General features: G+C 44.8%; 1 non-coding gene across 1 annotated transcript; it reads left to right on the top strand.

Moving 5' to 3' along the window:
• The first annotated feature begins 5,157 nt into the window (after window positions 1-5,157).
• On the top strand, window positions 5,158-5,232 carry Trnas-aga (transfer RNA serine (anticodon AGA)). Its single transcript has one exon. It is a non-coding gene; the product is annotated as a tRNA-Ser (tRNA).
• The last annotated feature ends 600 nt before the right edge of the window (window positions 5,233-5,832 follow it).

The following is a 5,832-nucleotide window of genomic DNA, read 5'->3' as shown; positions in this document are numbered from 1 at the left end:
AAACTGATTATTGAGAGCTAGATTGGGCTCTTCTGTTGCCATTGGTTCAAATGGTTCAAATGGCTCTTAGCACCATGGGACTTAACATCTGAGGTCATGAGTCCCTTAGACTTAGAGCTTCTTAAACCTAACTAACCTAAGGACGTCACACACATCCATGCTCGAGGCAGGATTCGAACCTGCGACCGTAGCAGCAGCGCGGTTCCAGACTGAAGCGCCTAGAACCGCTCGACGGCAGCGGCCGGCCGTTACCATGGGCCTTTTATCGGTTACCCGCACCACTTCCATCACGAACTAGCGTGGTGTACAGCCAACTGGGACAACGCATTGCATTGTGTAGTGTCGAGCGGTGAGTCTCGCTTCTGTTACTGACGGTAAACTGGAAGCCACGACAAACGTACACGAGTCGTTAAAAGGTCACAGAAAGCAGCAGTTATCGAGACTCATATTTCCCCAGTTCTTGAATTCATGGTGTCTGGAGCTACTGGAGATGACGACAGGACTCTTAAATATTGTAGGGAAGGCTGATTGCCTGTCACTCTATAGTGAAGAGTATTGTTTGGGTGGAATTGAGGTCGTGGCATGTGGTGACAAGGGGCACAGTTTAAAATTTTTTTATTAAGCATCCGAACATAATTAACGAAATAGTAGACCACTTACAATAAAACAAAATATACATTCCTGTATCACGAAAAAACCTTAAGTAGGTCTAAGTCAACCGACGGCACAATTCTCGTTACAAAAATAACAGAATATTTTCAGTATCTCACTATGAGGATAACTGGGCAACAACATAAGTCTGCAATGCCTCACTTGCGGCAGTAAGCAGAAATAATAACTGTGAAACTTCCGACTCCAAAGAATACATGTCCATATCTTGTATCAGTAGATATGACTCGTAACTACACCTTATTCTACTGTTATTACCGTCATGAGGAAACTAAAACACCGGCTACCAACACACTATCAGCTACTCACAACCCTATCACCCAACCACGCGTATGTCTAAATACCTGTTATACAATAATATTTAACAGCTCTTTCACTTAAAAGCAATAACAACAAAATCTTTATGCGGCAAGAGTAAGCAACAGGTTCAGTCACGTGAAATCAATAACACAATGTCCGCCCCGATAGCTGAGTGGTCAGCGTGACGGATTGCCGTCCTATGGGCCCAGGTTCGATTCCCGGCTGGTCGGAGATTTTCTCCGCTCAGGGACTGTATGTTGTGTTGTCTTCATTATCCTTTCATCCCCATTCGGCGCGCAGGTCGCCCGATGTGGCGTCGTATGTAATAAGACCTGCACCAAGGCGGCCAAACCTGCCCCGCAAGGGGACTCCCGGCCAATGACGCCAAACGCTCATTTCCATTCATTTCCAGTAACACCATAAACTATTAACATCATTGCAGTAATCAAGTGTTTTACGCTAATAGCTATAAACAGTGAATTTCTGCTTAATACACTTAATCACGCCCATAGCGCGCATTAACACACTTGTAGTCTGGTCTCCTCCCCCAAATCAACCCAACCCCATTAACACAATTATGCCTGTTCCGTCTCCCAGCGCACATTCTCCACGAGCTCCGTATACTATTAACAACGAACAGCTAGTTGCACAGAACCGACAGATTTCCGTGCGGGAAGTTGTTTACAAGTGACTACATTCACTGCACACTTGGCACATAATAAAGTGCACCGCCTTAACCACAGTGCCACCAGGATGCCACTGAAAAGGGATCGTCTTAAATTAAATGCATACGTGTTTGTGCATGTGTGTTTGTTCTCGTTGCTTCTATTGCAGCATGTGGAACATTAATGTCTGGACACTGTAGACAAAGAATAACAATTACTCAGAAAATCAGATAGATAGAATGCCAGGTTAGTTTAATGGTTCAAATGGCTCTGAGCACTATGGGACTCAACTGCTGTGGTCATAAGTCCCCTAGAACTTATAACTACTTAAACGTAACTAACCTAAGGACAACACACACATCCATGCCCGAGGCAGGATTCGAACCTGCGACCGTAGCGGTCGTGCGGTTCCAGACTGTAGCGCCTTTAACCGCTCGGCCACTTCGGCCGGCCAGGTTATTTTAATAGTAATTAAGCAGGAAAGCTATGGGACAACTTATAGATTTTGTAGTGACAGTGAAGTCTGTTTTTAATGGAATCTTATTTACTCTAAATCAGTTCAAACATTTATCAAAATTTGTCTGACTTAAATAGAAATTCATTTATTCCCAAACTATACAAAGGTTAATAAAATGTTAACAGGGAAGCAAGATTTACTGAACCTAGAATTACATTAGCAAAGAGTGACACCAATACTGTGGGAGGAACCCTATGAAAAGTAAACTACATAGAGAATATAGCACCAACATATCCTTATCTGTGCAGCACGTTGATGCATGATTAAAGAAACCAAATAGATATTGTGATTAAGTCTGCAGTTCAGGGACAGATAAACCAGATAGTTGCAATCGCGTTATCTCCAGAGAGTGGTGAGGCAGACATGACGCCCATCACCTAGACCAGTCCACCTACCTATGTACAGTGGTGGTGGTACGGGCAGTCCTGAGGCACTACCAAGATCAGCCTACCCTCAGAGAGGTGTAAATGCTGCATTGACAGTTACCGACGGACTCTCTGCCGACAAATGGACACCCCATTCGACCTCAGACGCCAGTAGGTTGCAAAGCCTTTTCTTCCAGAACATGGTCCAAGAGTTCACTGACCATAAAATGAATTGATACTGCATAGCGATATGCCGGCCGCGGTGGCCTAGCGGTTCTTGTCCGCAGCTCGTGGTCGTGCGGTAGCGTTCTCGCTTCCCGCGCCCGGGTTCCCGGGTTCGATTCCCGGCGGGGTCAGGGATTTTCTCTGCCTGGTGATGACTGGGTGTTGTGTGATGTCCTTAGGTTAGTTAGGTTTAAGTCGTTCTAAGTTCTAGGGGACTGATGACCATAGATGTTAAGTCCCATAGTGCTCAGAGCCATTTGAATCATTTTTTTTAGTGGTTCTAGGCGCTTCACTCCGGAACCGCGCGGCTGCTACCGTCGCAGGTACGAATCCTGCCTCGGGCACGGATGTGTGTGATGTCCTTTGGTCAGTTATACGTAAGTAATTCTAAGTTCTAGGGAAGTAATGACCTCAGATGGTTCAAATGGTTCTGAGCACTATGGGACTTAACATCTGAGGTCATCAGTCCCCTAGAACTTATAACTACTTAAACCTAACTAACCTATGGACATCACACGCATCCATGCCCGAGGAATGATTCGAACCGGCGACCGTAGCAGCAGCGCCGCTCCGGACTGAAGCGCCTAGAACCGCTCGGCCACAGCGGCCTGCACCTGCCTCCTGTTGCTCACTCCATGTCTCTGCACCTGGGGCCAGGCCATACGGTCGCTTTGCTGGATCGTCTGCTGGGCCATTCTGGCTAGCGTTTAACTGCACAAACAAATTCCCACCCCTTTGTGCCAATTATAGGCGGCCAAATCGCTTGCCTACACATGTGTAACGTCACAATAGGAAAGCTATCTTGTGTACTTATTGTTACATCTATAAATCGAGGAACCTACGACGGAAATGAAAGCTTCAAGAGTAGGATTAAAATTCAAGATGAAAGGGTGTGTATGATAAGATTCACTGATGACATCGCTCTCGCAACGAACGTGAGGATCAATTGCAGGATCTGTTCAGTGGGATGAACAGTCTCATGAAGACTCGAATTGAGAATAAAGAAAAGGAAGACGGAAGTAATGAGGGGTAGCAGAAATGGGGTCAGCGATAAACTTAACATCAAGGTTGTGGTCCCTGACTTACTCGAAGTGCTGGAATTCTGCTACCTTGGACGCAAAATAGCGTACAACAGGCTTAGCAAGAATGAGAGAACGAGTAGACTAGCAAAGGAAAATAAGACATTCCTGCCAGAAAGAAGATTACTAGTATCAAACATCGGCCTTAATTTGAGGAAGAAATTTCTGAGAGTGTACGTTTGGAGCACAGTACAATAAGGACGTGAATTATGGGCTGTGGGAAAACATGAAAAGAAGAGAACTGAAGAAGTGATGCTACAGAACGGTGTCGCAAATTAGATGAAATTACAATGTAAGACATGAAGATGTTTTGCTGCTAACCAGTGAGGAGAGAAACGTATGGAAGACGTTGACAGGAAGGAAGGACAATGTTAGGAGACCTGTTGCGACACATGGGAATATCTTCCATGGTTCTTGAGGTGGCTGTAGTGGGTAAAAATTGTCGGGGATGACAGACTGGAAAACATTCAACAAATAATTTAAGAAGTTGGGTGAAAATGGTACTCTGAGATGAAGAAGCTGGCACATGAGAGGATTTAGTGGTGTGCCGCAGCAAACCAGTCAGGTGACTGACGACGCAAAAGAAAAACTGGACAAGTGTTTGTCGGATTAGCGCTGCGAGGGTTCCGTACAAACTGAATTATGTATGAAGATAGTCAGTTCGGGAATGGAGAATCTAGATGATATTTGCCTGTTGGCGATATCCGTACAGGCAAGATATTGATACTGGGAATCCCAAGGCTTTTGTGTAATTTCGCATTCGCTGTTTTAATTTTTCATTTATTGCATTAATTCTGGAATTACTTTAATATCCTGTGCTAGTTCGCTATTTCAGATACGTTCACTTCGTCTGTTCACGTCCCTGTTGCGATTACTGTTAACATTTGACAGAAGACTCTAGGGAAGAAAACAGCCGGCTGTAGGGCTACTGTTGTTATGCAAATATCGATTTGTTCTGTGGAATGCTTCAACAGTGTTTTATGGGATATCCTCAAGTCAAACAACGGGCAGGAATGTTTCTAGAATGAGATTTTCACTCTGCAGCGGAGAGTGCGCTGATATGAAACTTCCTGACAGATTAAAACTGTGTGCCGGACCGAGACTCGAACTCAGGACTTTTGTCTTTCCCGGGCAAGTGTTATACCACTGAGCTACCCAAACACGACTCACGACCCGCCCTCACAGCTTCAATTCTGCCAGTACTTCGTCTCTTACCTTCCAAAATTTGTTCCAGGATTGCTAGTTCTGCAAGGTTCGCAGAAGAGCTTCTGTGAAGTTTGGAAGGTAGGAGACGAGGTACTGGCAGAATTGAAGCTGTGAGGGCGGGTTATGCGTCGTGCTTGGGTAGCTCAGTTGGTAGAGCACTTGCCCGAGAAAGGCAAAGGTCCCGAGTTCGAGTCTCGGTCCGGCACACAGTTTTAATCTGTCAGGAAGTTTCAATGAACAAGCAGTCCATTATTACTTTGGCAGCCCAGTATTAGTTTGCTCGCGTGGTGTTGCTGCCGGGCGGCCTTACTCCAACCACAACTAGACGGAAAAGGCATCGTTTGCACAGCAGGACGGTACTTGGCTCCTCGTGAATTGTTCTACCTATTACTTAAAACCACACCAAAATCTTTGCAGTACTCCTTGATTATTCGATGGATTACGAAGGCAATGTAAATAGCCAAAATAATCTTTTTAGTTGTATATAATTACATATTAACAATCTTCGAATTTTTTCATTTAATTAAACTATGAATTTGTCAAACTTCATGATTCTAGGTCAATGGTAAGTACGCTGAAGCTTTTTATGACAGTTTGCGTGGTTCAGAAAATGGACGTATCTTTTTAAGCTTGATTTCGTTGCACCGCCACGGGAACATAGACTCAATATTTCACATAAATTTCATCTGTAGCCGCTCCTGAGAAGGTCTCAACAGTCCAAGGGACGGACAGATAGACAGACTACAAAGTGAAGCAGTTAGCGTTCCAGTGGTACCCGTTGAGGTAAGTAACGCTAAAAATCAGCC

The sequence above is a fragment of the Schistocerca cancellata genome, chromosome 5 (assembly GCF_023864275.1).
Source record: "Schistocerca cancellata isolate TAMUIC-IGC-003103 chromosome 5, iqSchCanc2.1, whole genome shotgun sequence".
NCBI lineage: Eukaryota > Metazoa > Arthropoda > Insecta > Orthoptera > Acrididae > Schistocerca > Schistocerca cancellata.
Note: the sequence above shows the minus strand (reverse complement) of the source record. Positions and strands in the feature narration are given on the sequence as shown.